Genomic DNA, 7,772 nt, shown 5'->3' on the forward strand with positions numbered 1-7,772 from the left:
TACATATGTATACACCACACACATGCACACACACTCATTCTGTCTGTTCTGTTCCTCTAGAGAAGACTAATATTCCACCCTATGACAGGATGATGCATTTCCAAGCTGCTTTCATTGCTTGCATTTTGTGTGCCTCGGTAGTTTGGCTCAGCACTGGGAACTCTGCTCCCCACCATACTGAATGATACCTCTGCTTGGGCATCGTGGGTTAAACTGATTGGAGTGGTATACAAGTGTCCCCATGAATTCATTTGGAAGGGAAGGGGAAGCAAGTGTAATGATTTCTCTCTGAGTGAAAACTCAGAGGGCATAAATGCTTAATTTCTCTATCATAGCGTTTTGTGAACAAGCCATCCACTGGCTGAGACCGGGCACCAACAACAGAAATGATTCTAAGTCCAGCTGTGTGGCCTGGGTTACTCAGGAGCATGGGTGAGGGTTACTTACAGGAGCCTGGGTAACGTATGGGTGGCTACAACCCTGAAGAAACACTCTCATCACAGCTGGGCTCTTGGCTTAGAAAACTCAGCTGCCTGTTTATCCATAGGGAAGCCCAGGGCCCCGTGATGGAATGAGAACAGCTCAGTTTGTCCAGATTTCTGCCACCTGTTTCCAGTGTATTTACCACACTTCACCAAGGTGTGATCATTTTCTCACCAGCTGTGCAAAGTTGTTATCGAGAGTGTACAAGAAACTCATCTAACCACAGGAGGTAACTTATGGGTGTGTGTGTGTATGCTTTGTGTGTGCATGCATGTATATGCATGCACATGTGTGTTTGTGTGTGTGCAGGCACATGAGGAAGTCAGAAGTCCATGTCAGGTGTCTTCTTCAGTCACCTTTTCCCTTATTTTTGATCTCTCACTGAACTTGCCAGTTTGGTCAGACTGGCTAACTTCCCAGGGACGGTCTTGGCTCTGTCTCCTCAGTGCTGAGACTGCAGGCACATGCCAATTGCATTTAGTCTGCTGAAGCTGCAGGTAAAGGCAGATGTGATCTGGAAACAGAACTCAGGCCCTTTGCAAGAACAATATGTTCTTATCCAGCCCTTTCGCTTTATTTATCTGTGCTCGTGCTGTGTGAGTGTATGCATGAAGGGGAGATGGTGCCTGCAGAGGGTGTGGAGTGCCTTCGAGCTGGGGTTACAGGCATTTTGCTGCTATAGGTGCTGGGATTTGAACTCTGGTCCTCATAATGGAGCAGCAAGTGCTCTTAACACCTGAGTCATCTCTCCAACCCACAATCAGACACTTGGAATTCCTGGCCTTTGCTTCTGTCTAAGTCCTTTTAGTCTAGGTTGAGCAGACTCTTGCTGACTTCATTAGTGAGAATCCCACCGGTATCCAATGATTGACTTCCTCATGCTGTGCCCAATGTCTTCTCATTTGTCTGCAGCCTTTGGGAATCTTCTTGAGCCAGGCTAGCCGGAGCCCCTCCAGCCGTGATGCGTCCTCTCTTTGCCCTCTCTTTGCTCCCCTCAGCTTGTCCTCTGCCTGTGGAACTGGCGATCTTTCTGCCCTACACCAAAGCTCCCTGCTGTAGTTTCCCCTCTTGCTGGAAGTCTCCCACACCAGTGTTTGCAAGCGACAGGGATGTTCTCTCTTCTGGAGTCACTGAAATGAGGCATTGCTGTTTCTTCCTGGTTGACTCTTCTGCCCCCAGTCGACAATGAGTGCCCAACAGGTGCGTGTGGAACGAGCTCCTGACCTCGAAATATGCTTTGAAGGACAAAGGAGGAAACACAGGTAGAGTGCAGTGTGAGAGAGGAAGCTAAGCTCTGAGTAAAGATGGCTGCGGGCCAGGCACGGATGGGTGGGGAAGAGTGTCAGTTGGGAGAATATAGAAATCTGGTTGTTTGAGTCGTAGGGCGCACGCAGGAGCAGAGTCAGGCAAAAGTCTGAAAAGTGCATTTTGGTCACATGACAAGGCCCTTGAACACCGGGGTTCCCAGGGTCATCGGTTGCGGCTGGCAGTGGAGGGTCCCTGAAGGCTCTTGAGTGAGGCAGATGAGCAACTGGACGAGTGCATCTTGGAGATCTATGTGGAAACGGCGTGAAGCCTGCACTGAAGGAAGACAGGAGGTTTGAAAGGAAGCCACTCCAGTGGCTCTGCAGTAAGCCAGCGAGATGATGAAAGGCTGGTGAAGTGTGGGGGGGCACGGTGAAGAGGCACTCAGGGCTCCCGAATCATCCCTCCAGCCGAGCACAGATGATTCGCTCCCCTGCCCCGTTCCTTCCTCTTTATCATTGACGCCACAGGCAGCTAGGGGCAGCGCGGCACCACAATTTGGTCATATTTCTTTAAGATGTTAAAGATATCTGAGCTTCTCAGAAATACTCAGATTACATAGATAATTCACCAAACGGATGGTATTAAAAACAAAACAGTAAACCCAAGAGCCTTGCTGGCTGGAAACTGCAGTTTCCCATAAAGACATTATGTAATTAAAACTGAAGTTCAGAAGGTCACATTCTGATTTTCTATATTCCTAGAAAATACATTTGCAGGTTTCAGAAAACACTCAATAGCCTCATAAATTAATAAAAATATAGGTTAAAAACTTTGGAAAGGAAATAATCAATCATGGTGAACCTTGGCAGTGCACGAATTGAATATCTGAAAATAGCTCAGGTACTGTTAACCACAGCCTTACTCTGAGCCGCAGAAGGAAAGAGCTTTGGGGATTATTGTTCAAAGCCTCTGTCCATCTTCTCACGGAGGTGTTTCCCTTTAAGGAATTCCCCTTCCCCCTCATTTCCAACATATGGGGGAGCCATTTGATTCTTGGAAATTGGCTTCTACCTCCTACACTCCCAGGGAAGAATCAAGTGGCCTTCACTTGGAGTCATTGCGTGTTTTTCTTTGCACTGTGAGCCAGTGTAGGGAGTGTACAAAAGGTCGCTGATGCCTCCGACTCTAATTGGTTAGAGTAATAAGGACGTTTTCTTTCCTTTACAAGAAGTCTCTTCAAGCTACACCATGTGAAGGGCTCTCGGTCCTAGCTCTGCCAACACACAGTGTGGTGCTAGCCTCAGCTTGCCTGTCCGCATGACTACAAGACTTCCGGCAGGTACTCTGTGCCATACAAGTGGCCGGTGAGGAACCTCGGTTTTCTATGTAACTGGGCCGCCTTAGGACACAGCTTCACCTGAGCCAATGAGTGACCGTGAAGATATATTTGTTATTATATTATGCACTGATTCTTTATTGTCATTGGTAAGAGGAACAGACGTACTAGTCTGGGTCCTGGACAAGATGTAGGTATTTGAAGGCTGTGTTCTCTCAGGAAAGCAGGGATTAGGCTAGAAAGAGAGGAATGTTGAGCATGAAAAGAAGTTGGACTCCTGGTATTAACTGACGTGACGGGCTGGGCACGCCTTCTGCTGGCAGCCTATGTAAAGGACATGGAAGAGGGTTTTTCTCTTTGCTGGCCTGCTCTTGCTCCCAACGGCAAGTCCAGTGCTTCACTGATAGTAGAGCCTACTTCTTCAGGATTCTGGCATACACTGAAGACCAACTGACCAGGCAGCCTCTCGAACAGAACAACCAGGGACTTCTTGGACTTTCCTTTGGTAGACAGTCACAGATGGGCTAGCTGGACCATAGCCTGTTAGTCACTCTAATGAAGGTGCCCCCTCTCTCTTTCTCTCTCTCTATATATACGTGTGTGTGTTCTGTTCCTCTAGAGAACCTTGACTAAAACATGTAATTTTCCCCTCTTTCCTTTTTCTTCCTCCAGTTCCTTCCATGTATTATCCTATCAAAGAGATTGGCATGGCTTGTTCCTCTGCATCCTGAAGGTGGGAAACCATTCCTTGGCCGTCTAGCTTATGGAGGCTGACCTGGCTTGAGGCTTCATCATTCCCATCTGTTTCTCCATTAGCATCGCCTCTTGTAAAGATCCCAATGATTACTGTGGGTCATGCATAAAACCCAAGCTGATCTCATGCCAGGATCCTGGTGTTCACTAGTCCCTTTCTCTATAAAAGACAACATTTTAGGTTTAGACATTATATATATATATATATATATATATATATATATATATATATATATATATATATATACACACACACACACACACACACACACACACACACACACACATACACACACACATATATATTGAGGATCATTTATGCAGCTCCCAATGGCACTAATTGATTTATGAAGATCAATAGCTATTGAATGGCAGAGAAAGAATGCAAGCTAAGGCTTTTGCTTTTAAACAGAAATTAACACACTAAAACATGCTGTCCATTGCCACATTATTGATGTAGTTTGGCTGTTTCAATTAGCTTATATCAGACAGTTGAAGTAAGAAATTGAATGTATTGAATTCATGACTTCCCATCAGTGAGGATGGCACAGTGAGGATCCTGAGGACCTCACCGGCAGAGCACATCTGAAGGGGTGAAAGGGGATAGAGAACCATTAGAAAAGTTCTCTAACCAAGGCCAGGATTGACGCTGGAATTTCTGCCTTTGTTGTGAGACCCAGATGGCTCACTTAAGGATGTCCAGAGGTCTATGAGAGCTTGCTAGAGACATTCTTGCTGCTATAACTGTACTCCAGGACCAACAGCATCAGGGATATCTTGGTATCATAGAGAATTTCAACCAACCACTTCAGACCCCTCTAAAGCATGACCTCCATTTTCAAAAGACATCACATGTTTGTAGGCAGATTCAATTTTGAGAGTTGTTAACTTTCCCCTTCTTCTGCCTCCATGTGGAAGAGAGGGGCTTATAAAGCCCAGATTGTTCTCAGGAACAACAACCAGACATTCTTAAGGCAATATAACTGCTAAGGGACAAAGGACAACTCTGGGGTACACTGACCTCAAAGTTATCTGCCACAGAATCAGGGTAGAGAGTTGGTTCAGGAAGAGAAATAGTTCCAAGCCAGAGAGGACTGGAGTCAAGGACAGCCTTTGAGCATAACTTTCACTTAATTAAAGAAATCTGGAGAGCATCCAAGGATGACCTTAGGACTGTCGTCATACACTGCTGAAGGGCCAGCAGCAGGCCGGAATGAGATCAGATGAAATGTAAATGCCACCTGAAGAGAACAGAAGAAGAGTGTATGTCATTCAAAGGTCATAGTATTATAGAGGGAAGGAAGTAAAATATGAAAAGTCGTTAGGAAACTCCATTCAATTATTTTTAGGAAAGTCAGTGGCCAGAGCCAAAGCAGAAAAAGTTGAGCATGAATTATATACTCTGATTCACTGACTCAGATGCATGATTCGTCCCATTGGGCAAGCACTTGTTAAACCCTCCTGTGTGTGGGTTCAGCGGATGGAAATCTGAACGAGGCCAGAATTCATAGAGAAGGCACAGCTATTCTGTCAGAGGCATGCTATGGAGTCACAAGCAGGGAAGCAGGCATGGCAGTGGCCACTGAGCGTTTAGAGGTGAGCAGTAGCAGGGAGAAGACACGGAAGCATGGGGGCTCTGGCAGCTAGAACCTTGCGGGGTGCCCCTGGGGCTACTCCTCATGCCCATATACTCACCTGGCATTTAGTTCTGATCCATACCCTGAGTTATTTAGAACTGCCCATTTTGCAGATGAAAACTAATTATAAGAGCCAGGTGTAGTCACACACACCTTTAATCTTGGTACTCGGGAGGCAGAGGCAGATGGGTCTCTGAGTTTGAGGCTAGCCTGGTCTACATATAGAGTTCCAGGTCAGCCAGGGATACATAGTGAGTTCCTGTCTCAAAAAAATTACAACTTCAAATGGTTTAAACCAGTATTCCAAAAATACCCTAGAATAACATACAATACCAAAGATATATTAAATAGCTCATATTTTAAAGGATAATAAAACTGTTTAGAAACAGTAGATCCACAAACAGTTCTGACACTAGAAGTTCACTGGCTCTGAGCTTCCTACCTTAGGCTGCAGCTGGGAGTTTTCCGGCAGCTGAGATGAGGCTGAAAAGCTCTTCAGGCATCAAAATCCTCTTTATAATTAAAGGAAGCAGATATTGTTTACTCGAAGTGATGAACTTTTCCTCTCAGTGAAATAAAAGGTATTTGTCATTTTACGTGACGCTTCTTAAATGCTTCCATCAGAGCCAAAACTTCACTCAGAGATGACGACCCAGTTTGGTTCTGGGAGATGCCTCCAAGGAGCTCGAGGTTAGAAAGCAGCACATCTCTCAGATTCATTCTCCGACAGGACTTCAAGGAAGCTTTTATCAGGTGACTGTTTGCGCGGCTGAGTTATGGCCTCAATTCTCAGAAGTGGGTCCAGCCGCTGTCATCACTCAAAGAGTGCTCCAGCAGCTGCTGGTGCCCAGGATACTGCCAGGCTTGGCTCTGTGTGAATTCTGTTTCTTACCGTTGCGGTTTGAACATAAATGTCCCCATAGGCTCATGTTTGGAACACTTGGGCTGGCTCCAGCTGGGGGTGCCGCTTTGGAATGTTGCGGAAGCTTTAGGATGGGAAGACTAGCTAGAGGAAGTGGACCTTGAGGTTTGATAGCTCAGCCTGTTTCTTGCCTGCTCTCTGCTTCTGACTGTATACCCGCGTGACCAGCTGCCTCGTGCTCCGGCCTACATGCTTTCCCGGCCGTGGGATGTACCGCTCTAGCTGTAGGTATGGAGCTGTCACTCTATAGTAAGCCCCTCCTCCTCTAAGCAGTTTCTTGTTGGAGATTTGGTCACCGCAGTAAGGAAAGTTAACTAACACATGTCCCCTAAACAAATACATTGTTATGTCTCATTTGCTTATTGAGTAAGGACCAAAACCATGCTCACGTGACGTTTATGATGCTTGCCACACCATCTTGACCTCCTTGGAGCTGGAAGCTGAATATTTTTCAGGGTCACATCTGTGACCTTGTCTTAGCCCTGGTGACAGCCCCTTCCTTACCCACTGCCCTCCGGTTTTTAAGCTAAGCTTAGATTTACTTTTGTATTTTTGCCTCTCCTGTCTGCTGGAGATAGACATGTCACAGTGAAGACACTCTGCAGAGGGAGAGGATTTGACAGTCACTGGTTTGTCCTGGAGCAGAGGGAGAACTGGACAGAATGAAGCCATTACCCAGCTTACGGGGGAAGGGCATATGGATCCTAAACTCTCACAGGTGGGAAGGGTTAGTTTCAAACTCCCACACTCGCTAGTCTGTGACATTAGAACAGTTACTAAGCCTTCCTGATTGTGAGTGCTATCTACCTGGCTTTCAGTCAGGTGGCATTTGCTGGCCCGACTAGAATTTATCTGTTGTTGTTTTATTGCCACTGCCTACAGCTAGATCTTGACACCACAGCTACCAGGGAGCTTGAGAATATCAACAGAAAAATACGTTTTAGTATCCTTTCATTTTCCCAACTTCTCACAGAGATGGGATTCTCAAATGGAACTTCTGACCAGTCTTACCGAAAACAGTTAAAAATTTATTTTGTCATAAGTGGAAATAGCTATGATTTATTTTTAGGTTTTAGGGTTTGGCCAGCAGAGAAACGCTGTGGAATGCTGTGGAAGAGCTTGTGTTCACAGAGCTCTGTGTTCTCAGTCCCACGGCTGTCACAGAGACTCAGCAGGCCTCTGCTGAGAACGACCAGGTCATATCTGTGCTTTGTAGTCTCTGCATCAGAAACCATCAAATCGGATGATAGACATGCATGAGAGTGTCATAATGAGACCCATTGTTTTGTGAAATCAATTATTATGCTAATGACTAATAGAAATGATTTGACAGCCCCAAATTTTAAGTGGCGTAAAACAATGCAATACAATTCTGCTATTTCTGAATAATTAA

At 45.7% G+C, this 7,772-nt stretch overlaps 1 protein-coding gene across 1 annotated transcript in view; it reads right to left on the minus strand.

Annotated features, from left to right (window-relative positions):
• Deup1 (deuterosome assembly protein 1) overlaps positions 1-6,286 on the minus strand; it is a 108,191-nt gene extending 101,905 nt beyond the window's left edge. The window contains exon 1 of the mRNA XM_005346822.3: positions 5,900-6,286. The gene's annotated coding sequence lies outside the window, so the exon portion shown is untranslated. The remainder of the gene's footprint in view (positions 1-5,899) is intronic.
• Between the last annotated feature and the right edge of the window lie 1,486 nt (positions 6,287-7,772).

The sequence above is a fragment of the Microtus ochrogaster genome, chromosome 5 (genome assembly GCF_000317375.1).
Source record: "Microtus ochrogaster isolate Prairie Vole_2 chromosome 5, MicOch1.0, whole genome shotgun sequence".
Classification (NCBI taxonomy): Eukaryota; Metazoa; Chordata; class Mammalia; order Rodentia; family Cricetidae; genus Microtus; species Microtus ochrogaster.